Here is a 20,750-nt window from a genome sequence, read left to right as displayed (position 1 = left end):
TTCTGTAGTTGCCATGGATACAATGGACAACTTGAAAGCTGTGGATACAATGGATGCCTTGGTCACCATGTTCCATAATCCATGTGATACCAGGGATACCATGACACTATGGATTCCATGGCCCATGTGGACCCCAGGGGCTACCTGTCCAATACAATAGCATCTGCTCCCCCAGCTGGGCACAGTTTGAGGGTCCTGTAGCTGCTTGTCTGGCCTCAGTGCAAGTTGCTTATTGGCAGTTATCTCTAGTCTCACTGTCCCCTAGGCTTGTGCCACTATCAGCCTGAGAAGAACCTGAGCTCGGACCCTGGGCTAGGATGGCTGGGCCAGGGAGATGGACATCAACTCTGGGCACAGAGCGGCCCCTAGGTGGTGAGTGAAAGCCCAGGCCTTAGATTAGAAACAAAATCTCCTGTGAGCTGATCCCAGGGAGTCTCTGAGAGGCTGGGGTACCACCCACCCCTGCCTGGCATGGAACACGTGGAATGCGCAGGGGATGCCTTCCCCGGTGCCAGATGTCCAACAGCTGCTAAAGAACAAATAATGCTACGGAAAATGGGAGGCATTTTTCCTGTGTCGTTAGCGTGGGTAAGGCGCAGGCAGGGGTGGGGGGTGCGAGGCCCCAAGCTCCATCCCGTCCCCATCACTCACCACAGCCCCGGCAGCCCCATCGTTAGCCGAGCTCATCTTCCCAGGGCTCCGGGTCGAATCTCGTCTTCGGTCCCACCTGGGAAATTTCCACTTTCATCAAAGTTTGTCAACTGCCCACAGGGTCAGTCTCAGGCGGCAAACTTTCAATTAGACGCAGCCAGGATGAGCGTTTGGTTCCGCCCGATGGGCCTGGGCCGGTGATGGATCTGTAGCCCACCTGCCAGGAAGGGGCTCTTCAACCCGGGCGCTCCCCGCCAACCCCCACAGACACATCCCAGGGGTTCACCCTTGATGGATGTGCTGGAGTTCACATTTTCTTTCTTTTTCATCCATTTCAAGAACCAACTATGGCCCACGGTCTGCTCTCTGATGCCCCAGGGCCACCTCCATCCGCCTTCTCAACAGCAACTAATCGAACCCGCTCCAACAAACCCAGAGCTTCCCAAAGTGGGGGCAGTCCCTTGGAGGTGCTGGACCCTTGGGGCACAGCAGTAGCTTCAGATTCAACCAGGGAGCCCTTTTAGTGTGTTTCCTCAAAAAAGGGTGTATTCCAGGGTGCTGGAAAACTTGTTCTGCAAAGGGAGTGTAGGTCTAGCTGTCCCTGTGTCCCCTAATCAGATGTATCCTGCAGAATCAACAGACCTGTGATCTGCCTCCTCTGACATTTATAACCACAACATAAAGCACTGTGGGATCCTCCCACACAAGGCACAAACACAAACCAAACCCTTTCCCTATATCATGCAGGAAAATCTAGTGTCACAATTAGGAAGATCAGGAAATTTAGTGTGAATTTTGCATATGAAAAGATAGCAATTGGGCCCGGAGAGATAGCACACAGCGTTTGCCTTGCAAGCCGATCCAGAACCAAAGGTGGTTGGTTCAAATCCCAGTGTCCCATATGGTCCCCCGTGCCTACCAGGAGCTATTTCTGAGCAGACAGCCAGGAGTAACCCCTGAGCACCGCCGGTGTGGCCCAAAAACCATAAAAAAAAGAAAAGAAAAGATAGCAATTGTTATTTCAATATCACATGCACACATACACACACACACACACACACACACACACACACACACACACACACACGCACACATTCTCACCTCTTAATAAACTCACAGCTCCCTGCCACACACACACACACACACACACACACACACACACACACACATTTCCTGATGAATGCAAGGCTCCCACAGGGTCCCATCTCCCAGGGGCAAGGGGCCAATTTCTCCCCCTGAAAATCCCATCATAACTTTAAATGAATGAGCTTTGGGGCAGGCGGTGTTCAACCTCCCCACATTTCTTCTTCCTGTCAGCAGGCACGGGGGGGGGGGGGGGGAGCTCGGGTGAGAACTGGTGTGTAAGGGGAAGCCAGAGTGTTTACATATCCGGCCATGCAGGTTTCGAAGAGAGCACTGAGAAAAAAAAAATATGTCTGCTGCTAGTTCTCACAGTGGCTAGAGCAAGGAGGCTTTATGGGTGGGGCTGGAAAGAGCAGTAATAAAGGTCCCTCCTTAGATGGGTCTCTAGGCTCCTTAATGCCAGGGTTAACCTCTGGAGGAAGAGCAACAAGGAAAGTCAGGAATGAAAGGCAGGTGTTTTCATGCACAGACCTGACCTAGAAGGAAAAGGAACCCAAAGCCCGACCCCAGTACCGCCACCCCATCCCGCAATCACCAAGAAAGAGAAAATCAGCTGAAAACCCTAGAATCCAGTGCCTGAGAATCAGTCCCGCCAAGTACAAGTTCTGCCGTGCCCCAAACTTTCATCTTTCCCCGCAGGCAGCTACTCAAGCAGCATTATTTTATTTAATTTTTTTCTATTAATATTCTGCCCTCGCTGTTCCTGCAAAGCAACTTGATGCAAAGCAAGAACGGCCAGAGCAGGAAGACTCATTTGTCTCCAGCAGCCAGGCTGCTTTAGATTAGCCAGCGCGGGCACGGGGAGGTAGGGGCTATTTTAATCAGCCCAATGTGTCCAGAGCTGGAGATGAACTCAAAAGGTGAATATTAAAAGTAGCTGTGGAATTCAGTCGTTCCACCAACGAGCACGTAATCGCCAGAGGCAAAACCGGAAGGCAGCTTCACTTCCAATCAGCGTTCCCATTTTATTGAAACCAGATTGGAATTCCTGGAAGGGAGCCCACAGATCACATCTTTAATACTCATTTTCATAGACTCCGGTGAAACTGTCAGGGTGAATCAGCCGCCAAGAGCTTCCTGGATCAGTTACAGATGTGCCTTCCCCGGCCCATCATTTAAACCCGCGGCGGAAATTGGGCTCGGACCTGGTGCCGAGCCTGACCTCACCTGCCCAGGTTGGCCAGGGCTGTCGTTTGCCCCTGACTCTTGGCTGTGCAGGCACATTGACCCACACATACACCACACAAGGAGGGAGCTGCAGTGGGAAAGGTGGGTGTCCTAGGGCCTATGTGTAGAACCCTCAAGAGGAACAGGTGTTCCTCATCTATTCCCACAGGGCACAGGGGCAAGTTCCTGGTCCAGAGATCAAAGAGAAGCCCCAGTGGGTGATGCTTGAGTGAGCTGGAGGAGTTGAGATCCCCCCAAACCTCCTCCTCGAAAAGCTTGCTCTCCAACTTACGTCTTCAAGTTCCTCTGAGGGTCTGGGTGGCCAAACACCCAAAGGTCAGCTAGTAGCCTGACTTCCCCTAAGCCTGCCTGGGAGGAGCCTCAGAGTGGGACAGGAGGTGAGTTGGGGGCTGGCATTGCAGGCCAAGGGCAGCATCCCTGACCCCTGCTCCCTGCCAGCCGTGTGCCCGTGGCAGACATTAGCTCCAAACTGAGCAGCAAGGAGCCCCCACCCTGGGACTAGGTGACTGGAGGATGTATATGGGGACCCTTCCATGCTCTAAGACAGGCAGCAAGTGAAAGCCAAGCTAGGTGTGCCTCATGGAGCCCACACATGCCCTCTCGTGGGGATGGGTGACTCTCTCAGCTGGCTTTGAGGGACCTGTTCCAGTGGCCATACTACAAAGCATGTTTCATGTAACTGTGTTACAGTAGCCATGTTTCAGTCATCATGTTACAGACTCATGGTACAGTAGTTGTTTTATAGTAGCCATGTTACAGAAGCATGTTATACTAGTCATGTTTTCCAGTGGTCATAGTACAAGATATATTACAGTAGCTGTGTTCTAGTAGCCCCTGATACAGAGGCATGTTAGAGCAGCTATGTTACAGTAGCCATGTTCCAGTGGTCATGTTCTTGAGACATGCTACAGTAACTGTCTTACAGTAGCCATGTTCCAATGACCATGTTCCAGAGGCATGTTATAGTAGCCAAGTTCTAGGGTCATGTTACAGTGTCACGGTGGCATGTTCTAGTATTATAGTATCCTATTACAGTGGTATGTTAACAGTGTTACAATAGTATGTTATGATGCTATAATAGAATGTTACAGTGGTGTATTATAGTGGCATGTTATAATGACATGTTATAATGACATGGTACAGGGGCATGTTACAGTGGTATGTTACTTACAGTGGCACATTAGTGGTATGTTACAGTGACATGTTACAATCGTATGCATGAGCAAGTGTTGTGACCATGGGTTGTGTGTGTGCACAAGTGTATTGTGTGTGTGAGCACCTGTGCATAGTCGCATATGCAGAGGGGAAGGAACGGGATCAAGGGCCCCAGGGTTGGTGTGGCTGAGTCAGAGTCTCTGAGCCTCACTTGTGGCCCAGCTCTCCCAGTCATTGTTGCCCCAGGAAGATCAGTGGCACCCTGGAGATGCGAGAGCCCGGGCTGGGTCCAGAAAGTGCTGCCTAGCTTCCTCGGCTGCCACCGCCACCATCTGACCTTGACAGTCCCTTGAAATCCCAAGAAAACCCTGTGACTGAGTAGAACCGGCTGGACAATTAATATTTCACGACTTGCTCTTAATTGCCAAAAAAAGTTTCTTTTTGAGACCAAGTTGCTCTTTCTAATCTTCCTTTTCCAGCCTTGACATAATGACGGAATGGCTAATATGCGGCGGATACATTTTTAAAAGGCTCCTTTGAAAACCATTCAAAGCCACCGTGAGGGGGGCCGCGGGAAGCAGGGGGCCTGCAGCACTGGCAGACGGTGGTACCCGCCCGTGCCAGCGCTCAGCAGAGCAGCCTTGCGTGAGCTGTGAATGAGGAGAGGGAGGGGCGCGGGCCGGAGCAGGTGGCCGCCTCCCACTCTCCTTGGCTCAGCCAGCATCGGCCCCTACCTGCGGGTGGGGTGCTAATGAGAAGAGGTGAGGGCCCATTAGTCTGCCCACTGGGCACTGGCAGGGCTGCTCAGAACTGGGGCGATCAGATTCAGACCCAGGGATCTGGATACCACCTCCTGTCACTTCTGCCGATGCCCACAGGACAGAGTCTGGGATAATACCAAGGGGCAGGAACACAGGCAGCTGGCAGCCTGCAGTGGTCCTCAGAGGCTGCCTAGACAGCCTTGCTGTAAGTTTCTGGGCCCCTTTCCCAGGCCTGCTCTGCCCCTACAGTCTCTGCAGATGGGTGGTGCCCCCATCCCACCGCCTCTGCTTCCTGCTGTGCCTCCCTGTGTCTAGAGCAGAGCAGAGAGAACATAGCTCAGCCAAAAAGCAATCATGGAGCTGGGGTTCAGTAAGGTTCAGAATGGAGGTTCAGTAAGGTCAGGGCAGGGCCACTGGAGCCAACTCCAAGTCGAGGGGACCATAAGACCCAAAACTAGGCAGCACCTATTGGGCATGGCAGCTGGGTCAGGGCAGTCTTAGAACCCCAGAAGCAGAGTGACCCTGTCCCACTGGAATTTACCTGTCTTCAGGCTCCAAGTCCACCACTGCCATCTCCCTGGTTTCAACCCTGTTGACCTCCCTGGAGCCCCAGTCCTGGCCCGCCCCATTTCTGAGCGATAGGTCCACCTTGCGTAGTATATCAATAACCAGTTTGAGAACAGTCCACAGCCTTAATTTATAGCCGCTGCAATGCCACTTTCAAACTGGCAGTAAAATACCCCACATCCTCTAATCTGGGGAGCTCAAAGCCCAGTGCAGGAGTGGTAGGGTCAGCCTGGGAAGTTGGGGTGGTTTATGGTGCTCTGGAGGGGCCTGTGTCATTCCAGCCCAAAGTTGGTGATGGCAGAAACAAAGGCAGCAGTGTTTGACAACAGGGCTGCGTGGGGAACAAGCCCACCCCCTCTGTTTGCCAAACAAGCAGAATTATCATTACTGTTATTGTTTTATGTCCTATTTCTTTTTGTTTGTTTGTTTGTTTTTGTTTTTGGGCCACACCTGGTGGTGCTCAGGGGTTACTCCTGGCTGTCTGCTCAGAAATAGCTCCTGGCAGGCACGGGGGACCCTATGGGACACCGGGATTCGAACCAACCACCTTGGGTCCTGGATCGGCTGCTTGCAAGGCAAACACCGCTGTGCTATCTCTTCGGGCCCTGTTTTATGTACTATTTCACAGGGAAAACATACAGCACTTTTACCCAAAGTGAGGGTGAGACTCTCAGCAACTGTCCGCAGACCCTGTGCATGGTTGGGAGGGTCTACACAGCTGTCAGAGCATGAAGATACGGGGATGTCCTCCACCCAAGCCCACCTCCACTTCAGGTCTACAGCCAGTCCAGCTGAGAGAGAGGGGGCCCCTGGTGGTCTCAGTCTGCATCTGCTGCCAGCTCTGGTTTCAGGATACCCCATCTACAGGCTGAGCAGACAGGCCAGGACCGACAACAGCCAGGAGTGATTCTTTCAAGAAAAGTCCAGGGAAGAAACAAACAAGGACCCCCCCCCCAATGAAGACAGAGTTTGTTGGAAACAGATTTAGAGCTAGTCAGGCCAGGGTTCTGCTAATGGTCAAGACCAGGCAGGAGAAGGTGTGGGGCTTATTTTGGGGGTTCCGTTCTGGGAGAGCGATGGTAAAAAGACAGGGAAGCAGTTTTGCTGGCATAGAGGGGGTCTGGGGTAGCAGCCTCCATGCAGAAGTAAAGCCAGACCCATGCTTGGGGGTCTGCTGGCAGGGGTCTGGACTGCTCCAGCTCTGGGGTGTTTCCTGTGTTGGTCCAGGAGCACTACCCAAGCAAGGGTCAGTACCACACATGTCCTAACTACGTGCCCTACCTGTCTTGAGCTGTGTGTTCTTACTGTTCTAGTCAGCCTGGCGTTGCGCTCATTCAGCACGAAAGCAGGACCTGTCAACCCTGAGGGCGCCCCAAGTGTTGGTGTGGGTAGCCAGATAAGGTCAGGTCCTTCTGAGGAGCTGAGGGGCACCTCTGGGAGTGGCTGTGGAGAGGGGGTGGTCATCAGAAGGACCTCAAGTCCTGTTCTGCAACCTCAGCCAGTTGCAGGGGGAGGAAGGACACCTTAGTTTCTGGGCCCTGGGAGGTTATACAAGACAGTGATGGCCCTGCTGGGAAGCACCAGGACACCACCAGCCAGTGCCCAGAGAGACCTCTCCGAGGAAGCTACCACAACCTCTACCCAGCTGCTTGTGCGCTCTCAGACCCACCACACACACGCTGCTGGGATGCCCCTCACTGCTCCTGCCTAATTATTATTTTGGGAAGCTTTGCACGGCAGAAGGAGAGAAGATTAGGGGGAGAGAAGAAAGCCGCACACTCTGGAATGAAGCGTTCAAAGCACGGGCCTCCTGCGGCTCTTCCCCGAAGCCGCCGATGCATCAAATGCTGTTTCCTCTGCCTGCTCATCTGCCACGTGCTCAGAGGACAGGCTGGGAGGCTGACAGTGCCACGGTCACATGGCCCGGTCACCACTGGGCCCCACATACTTAACTGGTCACTTTTTCCAGCCATGTTGCGGGGTTCAGCTCCAACCCATCCTGCAAAGCTGCCAAACTCTGTTCCATTTTGGATCCATGCTGCTCCCTCAGTGCTGGGCACTTTCCACCCTGGTTCACCCAGCATCACTGGGACGAGGGTTTGAGATCATTTCATCAAGATTCTTGTCTGCTGTCCCAGGAAGAAGGGCCAGGTGGGCAAAGTCCCCCTCGCTCCAGCTCTAAAGAAGCTTCCCAAGGGGCTTGCAAGCCCCTGTGTTTATGTCAATGACCCTGTCCCCTGATTCAGCATCGCCTGAAAGAACCAACACAGACCAGACAAGCTGGAACCCAGTGGGAAAGGAAGGGAAGGTCGGTTGCGATACCTGTTTCCAGCTGCCTCCTGGTGTGTGACTCCCTTCCCAGCTGCCTCCCTGCTGTCTCTGGGTTGAGTCTGTGCTTCTCACTGGATTGTTCGTCCTTGACACAGCACACCCGCTCCTACCTGAGCAGAGCAGAGGCATTGAGAGATGAATGGAAGTGGGACAGGAAGAAATAGAGCAGGTCAAAGCTGGGGTACAGCCCCATCTGGGGGGGGGGAGAGCCTACATGATCAGGCCAGAGGTAGAGTCCTCAGTGCACTCATACACACGTACAACACTCTCAGACACGCAGCATGCTCAAACACACACACACACATCACATTCAAATACACAGTATGCTCAGATACACACAGTATACTCAGACACACACAGCATGCTTAGACACACATATCATGCTCCGACATGCACACACTCAGACACACACACATTACATGTTCTCTTGTTCTTTTTATGTCTTGCTGTTTGACTCAGTTCTCCATCCCTAGATCACCTGTATCAGAGTTCGAAGGCGACACCCCATCTCTTGAGTCCACAAGCTCATACTTTTGCAGCAAGCAGGGCAGTCTCAGCATCATAGGCACAAAGAGACCCAAATCACAGATTTAGTGGCAAAGGGAATGAAGCCTTGGGTTCTGGGCAGGCCTGTGAGCCCCCCCGGGGGCAGTCAGGAGGGCAGCAGCCTTCATGAGAAGGTGACCCTGGCCTGGCTCTTAGTAGCAGCCCCAAGGCATGCCTGGCCCAGACTTCAGCCTCACTGACATCTGTAGCTGGCGTGGCCAGCCTGGCATGTGCCATCCCCCTGGAATGGTTCCATGTCCTACCTGGTGCCGAGTGTTAGATGGAGCCCAGTGGTGCAGAGGCTAATCGCTCATCCTCGCTGCCATCTGCCTGCTCACTGGGCTGTGGGCAGAGGCGGCACTTGTGGGCAAAGGCAGGGCAGCTGCAGAAAGCCCCTTACTACAGCACCTCAGCCCCGAGCAAAGGTGAACCCGACAATGGATTCCACCTGCTGCTGTGTGGCCATGCCCAGACCCAGAAACCCCCAGGCACAAGCAGAAAACAAGGCCCCCCACAAAAGGGACAAAGGAGAAGCAGAAGCCAGCTGATGGGGACAGAATTGAAGAGTTTCCCACAAGGACAACCAGGAACAGGTGGGCAGGTGTGCGGGGATTAGTGGAAGGAGTGGAGTCTGATGCCAGGACCAGGGTCCAGGACAGGCCAAGAGCCTGGCAAGAGGAATTTTTGGGACTCAATGGTCTTCTTAAATCAGAACGAGTGATTCAACCATGACCATAAATTGTGGTGAATGTTCTAGTGATGATGGTGATTAGTTATGGTAGTGACACTGGTGATGTGTGTTGGTAAGCAAGGGAACAATGATCATAGTGACGGTGATGATGACATGATGATGGTAACTATAGTGAGATAACAGTGATGATGGTGACAATGATGGTGGTGATGATGATCATCCCTGACAGTGATGGTGACAGTCCTGTCAATGATGACAATACTGGAATACCTAGACACAATGTTCTAATCCTTGGCCTTAGTACTATGTCCTCTAAGGAAAGAATGCTGCAAGCAACACTATGGTCATTGTTGTCATTATCATTATCCTAGGGAAGCAGAGGTGAACTGATTCCTGTTCACCACTTGCTGAAGACCTTTTGCTCCAACCAAACTGTCTTTTACCACTTTTTACCACTGCTTCTCCTGCCTTAGTCTGAGAGGGAATGGTCAGTGCTAACCTGCCTGGTCCCTCAGCAGCTGAGAGCTAGAAGTAAGACTTCCTCAGGGGCCATGAGCTGGCTGCAGAGTGACAGAGTTTGTGCATTGTCATTGGGCACAACAAATCTCTCTCAGAGCCCATGCGACAGAAAGGGAGAAGTACACAAAACCTCAAACTCAAGTGAAGGGGAAGAAAAGGTCTGTACTCAATGGGAATCTGGACAACAGATCACTCTCCTGCTTCTCATCTCCTCGTCCACTGGTGGATCCTCCAGAGTCCTGGACAGATGTCCCCTGGGATCCCTGGCTGTCCTCCCACAGGCTGGCCTCCTGTCCTGACTTGGTCTTACTGTCCAGCACCTCTGACTAGGCTTCAGTCTCCTGACGTGAGCTTCTCTGTGCTACAACTGTCCAGTCCTCATCTCTCATTGTGCGCTGATGGGCATCTGTTGAGGGCACAGCATACGGCAGCTCTGAGTTTTCACCTGTTTCTAGAAGTCACTCTGCAGTGACTCCCTGTCTGAGGCTCCTGAATCCAGTAGGCATGAAAAGGAAGCTGCAGTAGCAGCAGCATCTGGCCTCTCGTTTCAATTCCTGGGGAGGCATGAGGGCTGGTTTGAATTGCACGAACCCACCAGGCCCCTCTTTCTGCTCTCATTTCTTGGCATAGAACTTCTAGCTGCAAAGGTGCCCCCATGGCCCAAAATGACTGCTAACATGCCAAGGATTACATCTGTCTTCCAGACAGCAGGAAGATGGAGAGATGCAAAGAAAAACACCAACACCTCCCTCACCTTGGCTGACTATCATTCACAGCCCTTCACGAGTCTCTCACAGCTCTCCAGACAAGACAGCATCACGTGTTCACAACAGAGTTGGAGACTAACCTGTTTGTTACTGTTGGTTTGGGGGCCACACCAGCATGCTCAGGGTTTACTACTGATTCTATACTCAATGAGCACTCTGGCTGGGATTTAGGGGGACCACATGGAGTACAAAACAAGTACTGTGGCTCCAGCCCTGGGGATAATCTTTACCTGGGTATATTCACACCCAATAAAACTTGGGTCTATTAGTGCCATTATTTAGCCATGGGTGTTGGAAATATTTTTCCAAGATCACACCTGCTCAAATGGATATAAAATAAGCTTTAAACTGAATCCATTTGACTCCTCAGCCCCAGAGGGTGACTTCTGAGTGACGAGTTCTGGGAAACATGGCAAGGCCTGGAAGTTGAGTAACATGCCCAACCCCAAAAGAGAGCTCCCCGGAAGTGATCTTCCCCTGGAAGTGGTCTGTGACCTGGAGTAATCTCTCCCCGAAAGCAGCCTTCCCAGAAGGGGGTTGTGCCCCAGAAGTGCTCATGCCTCAGAAGTGACCTGTGTATTGGAAGTGGTCTGTATCCCGAAGCAGTCTCCCTAGAAGAGCTTGTGCCCTGAAAATGCTCTCACCTCAGAAGTGAGCTGTATACCAGAAGTGATCTCTCCAGAAAGTGGTCTGTACCCCGGAAGCTATCTTTTCCCTGCACGTGTTCTGTTGCTCTAAGCATCTTCCTCCCCAGCATGGACTATTCAGAAAGGATTCATGGATTTGTGCAGAGTACCAAATGCCTCCCTTTCTTCTCTTCCTTGGAGGAGGCAGGACAGGGAAATGGATGTTCTAGCTAAACTGAGGTTTCTGGATACCAAAGGACCTTCAAAATCGAAGCCACTTGCATGGAAAACTTTATGAAAAGGCAGCAAGTGTTCGCCTCCCAAGAACAACATAATTAAGCAAAGTGCGCACATCATTTAACTTCCCCTTCTGACAAGGCCCTAATTAGGGACATCAATTACGGCAGGAGCTGGGTTTGCAGTCCGCCCCCCTGAGCCGAAGACATGCATCTGCCATTTGTTCCCACCCAATCCCCCTCCTTCGCTTTGTTTTCCTAATTCCACTGCCTCCTTTATTTTAATTATTGATTTATGTGTTTCTTCCCTCTACCACCAGCAACTCATGGGTCCCTGCAGCCTCTGTGGTGCCTCTAGTGAGAAGTCCAGGCCCCTGGCTGGCTTCCCTGTGAGAAAGGAGCATCCAGGCCCTTTCTAGGCAGAAAGACCAAGTGCTTAGCCCAAGGTCAGAGCTGGTTTCGATGCCTCCAACTGTGCCAAGACTCACACCTAGACCATCATTGAGCTTCACTCCCTTTTGGAAGTCCCTCTGTTTTACTCTTTGCTTTTTGACTTTCTCCATGGACTCAGCACAATCAGAGCCAGAGGTGAAGATGAACAGAATACCAAGCCAGAGGAAGGTGTTCTTTTCATCTCTCTCAATCCCTGAGCAAGAGCTTAGGGTCCCAGAGTGGCAGGGGAGGGGGGCTAGTTTGCCATCCACCCCAGAGGAGCTTCTTGAAGCCTGCCCACGTCCACCCTGGGGCCCCAGGCATGGATTGTTCTCTGTGAGGAAACACAATAGAAGATGAACACGTCCCTCAGCACTGGGAATCCTTACTCTGCACAACTTCTGAAAACAATTGCCGTTCGCCAGGGCAGGTTTTTCCCTTGCAGCAAATGAATATGTAACAACCCATTAATATGCTGAGTTAAATACAGCAAATGCAAATCACTGGAATGATCCTATTTATAGAGGAAGATTCCTTTATTTTGAAGTGATTACAATGTGAGTTGAAGGCACCCAGAGAAACTGGCAAGATCCAAGCCTGAAGTTTGATCCATGCTGGCACCTTGGCTCCATCCTGGACCCTGACCTGGCATGCTGCCACTTAGCCCAGCTCTCCCTTTGGCATTGGCGCTGAGACTGGCAGGAAAAGGAAACTTTGGGTTATCTCTAGCCTAGGCTGTGTCCCCTTAAATAGGACCAGATGGCGCCTCTTCATTTCTACGCGACTTTGGCTGTGCCGAGATGCCCGTTAGGAGCTGAGAAGGAATTGGGGTGCTGTGAGGGACCTGAGACTCTCCAAGCACCATGGGAGCAGCAGGCAGAGAGTGTGGTGCAGCTCCCAGAATTCCCAGATAGACCACGCATTCCCTTATGTTGTTCCACTGTCTCTTTGCTCATTCCCAGAAGTGCATGTCGCACCTAAACATGTCCCTTATAGATACAGGTACGTTCCTGCACACACACATGCACACAAACACACACACACACACACACACACACACACACACAAATGCCTGCATGTTCTCCTGGAAGGAGCTAAGAAAAAAATGAGGAAGAATGAACAAAATCCGTATCACACAACCTTTCCCTCCCACCTACCAGCCACCTTGTTCTTTCTCGTTCATTCTTTCTCCTTATCAGCACCTAAATAAAGCTGAGCTTATGAACATTTCCCAGAAATGGAGCAAACTCTAAAGTATTTGCAGAGCCATGTCTCAGCCATGAGGGGAGCATGGCCCATACCTCAGGACTGCAGAAACTGCAAGAAGATCCAGTCCACCTCATCTGATCTGTTCTCTCCACCAGCACCCTGAAGGACCCACCTCACAGCAGTGTGACATCTTCAAAGGTCCAATTTTTCAGACCACCCAACATTCAAGAGGTCCATGAAAACAAAAGGATGGCCAGAAAGATGCAAAATTTTTTGCAGGATGTAAGTGATGCCCTGGCATAACATGGGACATTAATAAGCACCAAGGCTCCAGGCTCTGGACACATATGTCTACACCTGGAAGGGGAAGAAAGGCATGTTGACGCTGACTCAAGATCCAGCTCTAACAAGTGAGATAACCCAGAGTGACAAAGTAGAGACAGCTAAAGGACATCAGTAAGGGTAGCTTTCTGCTCAGAACAGTCATCTTCAATTAACTAGAAAAGACAATAAAGAAGCTAGCCATAATAAATGGTACGTGCTAATTGAATTCAAAATAGATGGTGAGTTTTACAAACAGGGCAGAGAGGAATCATGACACAGGAATGGGCAGCCAGGAGCGTGCAGAATCTCTCGTACAGTTCACCCTGATTGTGGCTCATTAAAATTTTAAAAATAGCTATTTTAATTGTCAAGCATTTGACAGACTGCTCGGAAAACTTGACACTTAAGTTTCAATTTTACAATATGCATCTTAATGGTCCCTTTCAGGATCCCTAATTCAGTTTCTACCCCCCCTCCCCAATTAAAATGTCATCTCCAACAGTTTTGCGAGAGCAGAAGAGGGCGTGCTGCAGGGTTGCAGGGAAATGCATTTAAATCTTTACAAATAAATATGAAAATTAGAACTGTATTTTATTCCCACCACAACTGGGACTTAGTTGCTTTCCCAGCCTTCCGGGGCAGCAGAATAGGAAAGGAAGGTCCTGGGGGAAAGCCAGGAGCAGAGGAGGAGCAGCTGCCGTAGAATCTTAGCACTGGCTCTGGAGGACGGTTTTCCATTCCCGGTACATGGGTGAGTCAATGGACAGAGGTGAGTCACTGGACACTGCCCCACTACCATGTCCTCTCTTGGTTAAAAAGTGCAGGAATGTGGGGCTCTATGGGGTAGGGACTGTCACAGTCCCTGCCTTCCCCAGCAAAGTTTTAGGGGCCCTAACACATCTTGGGAAGTTGGGGACTCAGGGTTCCCCAAGCACTAGAGGCATTTGCAGTCTTGAAACAGCTCACCAGAACTGCCCATTGTCCATCTAGAAGGAAATAGTGTATGTTGTGGTGGGATATAAAACAAAATAATGTGTTAATAATATCCAGAGATGATAGAGACGAGGGCCAGGGGGACGCTTGTCACAAAGAGCCGGGGAGTGCCATGAGGGCAGAGAAGGGAGCACTGAAACAGTGAGAGTTGGAAATGATCACTGTGGACAAGAACTGAAAAGGAAGGAAAGGAAAAAAAAATGCATTTAAATCCAGAAAGGAAGAAGAGTGATAGGCATGATACCCTTTCAGGAACAATAGTGCAAACCATGGTGTCTAAAAGGAAATAAAGTATTAGACTCAAAAGACAGTGCTCGTTAAGATAATGTATTGACAAAAATTCTAACCTATTTATTTTATATTTGGGTAAGATTGCTAATATGATCTAACGTTTATATCTACAGATGACAATGGAATATGCAACTGCATGCCATAAACTCCTGCTACAGTACTCATTTATTGAGTATGTTATTAAAATTTATTTTCAATTCAAGGTAGTTTACCATTATATCATGATGCTCATGATTTCAGTTTGCTTTCAGGAAGGGAACCTGGACGCTCAAGACCCACTCAGGGGTCCTCAAACTTTTTAAACAGGGGGCCAGTCCACTGTCCCTCAAACCATTGGAGGGTCTGACTCTAGTAAAAACAAAACTTAGGAACGAATTCTTATGCACACTGCATAGATCTTATTTTGCAATGAAGAAACAAAACAGATACAAATACAATATGTGACCCACGGGCCTTAGTTTGAGGACCACTGCATGATACTTTATGGTGTAGACCCCTCTTACAGTGCTCATTACCATAGCATTTAATATTCTAGACTTGAAAAATATGATTGTTTTAAGAATGCTTGATGCACAATCTAACCCAGGAAGCCTTTCTTTTTTTTTTTTTTTTTTTTTTGGTTTTTGGGCCACACCCTGTGACACTCAGGGGTTACTCCTGGCTATGCGCTCAGAAGTTGCTCCTGGCTTCTTGGGGGACCATATGGGACGCCGGGGGATCGAACCGCGGTCCGTCCTAGGCTAGCGCAGGCAAGGCAGGCACCTTACCTCCAGCGCCACCGCCCGGCCCCCAGGAAGCCTTTCTTTAGTAAAATTTTACTTCACCAATGTGATTGGCCTAGAAAATGGGAAACCTTTCCATCTGACTTGCCAGCTTTACATTTTGTAAGAGTTCTGACACATTCCACCTGGGTCATCTTTTCGACTGCAACCATGGAACTATCTTCAGTTTTTGTCTATGTGTGTATGTGTTGGCCACCTCAATGTCTTTCTAATGTCCATCTGTAATATATATAATGTCTGTCTAAGTTATATATAGTTTTTCTCCCATTATATATAACCCTCCCTACCCCCGCTAACTTTTAAACCTTTTCTTTTTTTTTTTAATTTTGATTTTGGGTCACACCCAGAAATGCTCAGAGGTTACTACTCCTAGCTCTGCACTCAAAAATTGCCCCTAGCAGGCACGAGGTACCATATGGGATGTCAGGAATCAAACCACTGTCAGTCCTGGGTCGGTTGCATGCAAACACCCTACCACTATGCTATCTCTCTGACTCCAACAAATCCTTTATATCCCTTAACTTTCTCATCCCTGATCTGTTATTTCTCCCTATTTAAATCCTTTTTACCCTCAGTTCTTAACTCCTCAGGAACTGAAACATTCTCCCCACCCCACCCCAAAAGGCTGCCAACCAGCTCCCAAAGTGAAAAGACAGGTTCCCAGCCTGCCTTGCCTCGGCCTGAGAAGAAGCTGTTAACACCGTTGCTGCTTATTTTTTTTAACTTGATTGATTAACTGATTGTTTTTTGGGGCTATACCCAGCAGCACTCAGGGATCACTCTTGGCTCTGCATTCATAAATTGCCTCTGGCAGGATAGGGGATCATATGAAATGCTGGGAGTCAAAACCGGTCTCTCCCAGGTTGGCCACATGCAAGGCAAATGCCCTATCACTATGCTATTTCTCTGGCCCCCACTGCTGCTGATTTGCTCTCAGGGGCCCCTTTTCTCCTACTCCCTTTCACTATGGACTATTGCTCACTACCAGATTCAGTTTTTGAGAACCCCCAGGTCAAGGATATTTCTAATCTGTGACTGCTGGGATCCACTTTTCAGATTCCATAAGACCATGTAGCAGGCTGAAGCTGTGCTCTAGACTTTATCCTCACCCCCAGACTTTTTCAAAGACTTAAAGGGGGATATGTATATGTCCTTTGTATATTTCTTTAGATGTATTTCCTTACTAGATATAATTCTTATTGTCTATTTTCTTATTTAGATAGCTTTCCCTGGCAGGCTCTGGTCCCCCCCGCCCCCCAACGAGGCCAATGCAAGGGTGGAAGAAAGATCTCTTCCAGCCCATAGACTGGGAGGCCAGATTCAGGAAGAGGAGGGAAGACTGTGAACCACATACCACTTGCAGGAAAGTATTGTCAGAGTAATAGACTTCATTTATTGAAGGTAGGGGCAGAGTTTTTAAAGCAAACTTTAGGCGGGAAACAGAATGTGGGTAATTTTTTCATATGGGTAAGCTTTACATTGCTTAGGCATTACAGCAACCAGAAGGTATGTAGAGACAGTGGTCACAAGGCACATGGTATCATTAATGCAGATGGCATGCAAGGATAGTGGTTACAATGCTCATGGTATCATTAAGTCAGATAGTATGTAAAGATAGCAGTTGCAATGCTTATGTGTTATTAACCTAGATAGTTTTAAGGACGGGTTGGGTTGTTTTGACCTGAATGACTTTCTCCTCAGCTCATCCTGCACTCATAACATCAGGGAACACAGTCTCTGAACAGAGACATTCTTTTATATTCAAGGCCAGCTTGCAGAAATCCCCACATTTTCCTCATTCCTTTTCTTTATTAAATCTGTTTAGTAGGAAATTCTAGTAGATAAGTTTCTCCTGAGTTCTGAGTTCATGTTAGAACCAGGTTATAGGGATTGTTTAACTTGTTATTTTTTACCCCTATGTGCACCAGTAATATCATGTGGCATTGTTCGTTTTTGATAGGCACATTAAAATGGAGAAATATTATATATGGATACAAGTTCTTATTTAATACAGATAGAAACTCATAAATTTTATAATGCAATGGGGCCTTTCACCATAAATATTTGTGATAATGACTTGGCTTAGGCTTCAGACAATCAGAAAATGGCAATTCACCCCTGAACCTTGGATCCCACCTATGGAACTGGCATGATTTTCTGTACCAGCACCAGGAATTGGACTTCTACTGAGGAAGGCCCTAATGCTGCCCTGGCACCAACTTGCTCTAGAGTGGGTTCATACGACATCCTGATGACTTGAAAACAGCAACAACTTGCATTCAGGGCAGGGTTCCCTGCATTGCCACCTAATGGTGAGATGAAACCAGAAGATGCTCCATGACACCCTGGCTTCACCATATGATCTGTGCAAAAACAGGATCTCTAGTTACAGAAACCTGGCTACAACAACCATGACTGAGAACTTTTACTAGGAACACAAAGAAAGACTTTTAGGGTTAGACAACTTAGTATGCTCAGAACCTGCAATTGGTCTTATGGCAGGATGCTGCATGGGTAGGATTCCCCTGCTTTTAGGCCAAAGGTTTTTTCTTTCTATTTCCCCCAACTTTTGCTGCACCTATGTAAAAAACAAAAAACAAACAAACAAACAAACAAAAAAAACCCTGCCACACACATCCCTTTTTTTCTTTTGTTTTCTTTTTTCTTTGTTTTCTTATTATTGTTTTTATTTGTTTATTTTTATTTGTTTTTTTGTTTTTGTTTTTGTTTTTTGGTTTCTGTGTCACACCCAGAAGCGCTCAGGGGTTATTTCTGTCTCTACACTCAGAAATCACTCCTGCAGGCTCGGGGTACCACATGGGATGCCAGGATTCGAACCACTGTCCTTCTGCATGCAAGGCAAACACCCTACCTCCATGCTATCTCTCCGGCCCCATAATTTTTCATCTTTTAAATAAGGTTACTGACTTGTTCTAAAATCTTGGGACACAGATTACTTCGTTTTACCACATATTTATGCATTTTTCTATAAAACTAAGAAGAAAAAAAGATGAGGGTCATGAGCCAAGTAATCTCAGATGCATTGATGGAGGAAAAAATAAAGAACAGAACTAAATATCCAAGCCAAAGTCAATGACAATAGAATCAAGAGACCTAAACTAGGGGCTAGAGATATAGCACAGTGGTAGGGCATTTGCCTTGCATTTGGCCAACATGGGAGGGACCCAGTTCAATTCTCAGCATACCATATCGTCTCCCAGCCTGTCAGGGGTGATTTCTGAGTGCAGAGCCAGAAGTGACCCCTGAGCACTGCTGAGTATAGCCCAACAACCAACCAATCAATCGATAAATAAAGTTTATAAAAAGAGACCTAAATTGGGGGGCCGGGCGGTGGCGCTGGAGGTAAGGTGCCTGCCTTGCCTGCGCTAGCCTAGGACGGACCGCGCTTCGATCCCCCGGCATCCCATATGGTCCCCCAAGAAGCCAGGAGCAACTTCTGAGCGCATAGCCAGGAGTAACCCCTGAGCGTCAAATGGGTGTGGCCCAAAAACCAAAAAAAAAAAAAAAAAAAAAAAGAGACCTAAATTATAAAAATATAAACTTAAATGGACCTATTATGCTGGCAGGCCAGGAGGCAAAGGGTAGTGGTGTAGGATGCACTCTGGGTTCATTGGTAGATGTAATGGCCCTGATCCATTGCATATCTGAAATTCAACTATAAAGGACCTTGTAGATCACTCTAGTTTTAATAAAAATAAAATTAAAAAATAAATAAAGGAATAAAGAAAGAGAAGGAAAAATGTCTGCCACAGAGGCATGTAATGGAGAGGGCAAGGGGCGAGGGGATTGGTGCAAATTGATGGTGGAAAATATGCCCTGGTGAATGTTGAAACAATTTTATCACTATGGGGGAAAAGCCTGTATTATGAAAAAAATTATAAACCACAATATTTACATAAATTCACTTTTAAAAATCAAGAAAATAAAATTGAAAAGTAAAAGAAGAGAAGAGAAAAGGAATGGAGAGGGGAGGATAAGAGTGAGGTAGGGAGGGTATGGAAGGAGAGGGGACGAGAAGGGAGGAGAGGAGATAAGAGGAGAAAAGATAGGATAAGATAAAATAAAATAGTGTCTGGGCAAGTGAGGGAGGTGAACTTTCTGCAAGGCAGGGGTGACCAAATGCACACAGCACCCACAGGGCACTTATGGGGGCACCGCTCTTCATGAACCCCCAAAGAAATACACTTTCATGGGGCTTCCAGACAGGCAGAGACTCTGCTACCCCAGAACCAAGAGCTGCTAACAGAGACTCATGGCTGAGAACCAGCCCTGAGTGAGCTAGGTGCCTATCCAGTGCTCAGTTCAGTTCTGCAGCTTGGATGGCGTCAGGGCCTGTTCCAAAACCTGCTCAAGGCATCAGGCAGCTGTGATATATTCCCATGGGGAGTGAGACAGTGCCTTCCACTCTCAATGCTGGTACACAAATCCCTCCTCAGAGCTTGTGGCCTTAGTGGACATGTGGGCATGGAACCCTGGACCAGAGGCCTGGGCCTATCTCTCTGCAAGCTTGTTTCACTCAGGCCTCTCCTGGGCAGACAAACCTGAGAGCTATTTCTGCCAGGAACCCCACTTACAGCTCACAGGGCTCCCCCTTGCTGGACATAATGACCAGAAAAAGGAGCCTCACAGGAAGCACTAGCTTGTGTGAAGCCCCTGATAAGGACCCAAACAACTCCCTGCGGCATCAGAGAAGAAACGAAGGGGTGTCAGGCATAAGAACTCCAAGGAGCAGAAAGCACAGTTACCACTAAGCTCACTAGAGAGGACTGTGTCTTACATCAAGTAGGCACATAGCAGACTTTAGCTGGGGTCCCTAGGATATGGGCTCAGCCACGCCACCGTCCATGGCCACCGATGCCCTGCTCTACCCATTTGCATCAGACTCTGGACTCCCCTGGCTCCATACATGAGTTCAACTCATCTCCCATTTATTTTCCCCAGTGAAGTTTAGGATTTCCTTCACCAAGTGCTTTCTTGCTTTGCTTACCAGTTGGAGGACTTGTCCTCCAAGCTTTTCAGTTTTATTTTACCCTTAAAACTACAGACCACTTGTCTCAATGGCCCAGCACAGGCTTGCAGGCCAGAGACCAGATTAACCCCTGGCAATGCACTGTTCCCTGAGCACTGCAGATCTCCAAATCAGTTGGAGGTGGGGAGAGTTTCACTAGAACATACATAGTCATATCCATAGATTATTCATCCACCCCCACAGGCACCTTTTTATGAACAATTGACTGCAGAAATCAGGGTACCACATGTCTGGTCGTTCTCACCTACTTCTTCTGAGAAAACATTCTTGCCTCTGACAACAGTGCTGAAGGCATCACTCAGATCTGGCAGCTGGCCCAACATTGCCTGACTTCCACATCCCATTACTATCTGTTGTCTCAAGTCAGGCCTCATGATGTTTCCTGTGCCCAGCATCTGGCCAATTCTTATTAGACAAGTTTGGGTTGACAAGCATTTAAACCTTCAAATGCACTTCAAATGACAGCATCCTAACATTGTTCCAATCAT

Source organism: Suncus etruscus, chromosome 17 (genome assembly GCF_024139225.1).
Source record: "Suncus etruscus isolate mSunEtr1 chromosome 17, mSunEtr1.pri.cur, whole genome shotgun sequence".
NCBI classification, from domain to species: Eukaryota; Metazoa; Chordata; class Mammalia; order Eulipotyphla; family Soricidae; genus Suncus; species Suncus etruscus.
The sequence above is the reverse complement of the archived record's forward strand: the minus strand, read 5'-3'. Positions refer to the sequence as shown.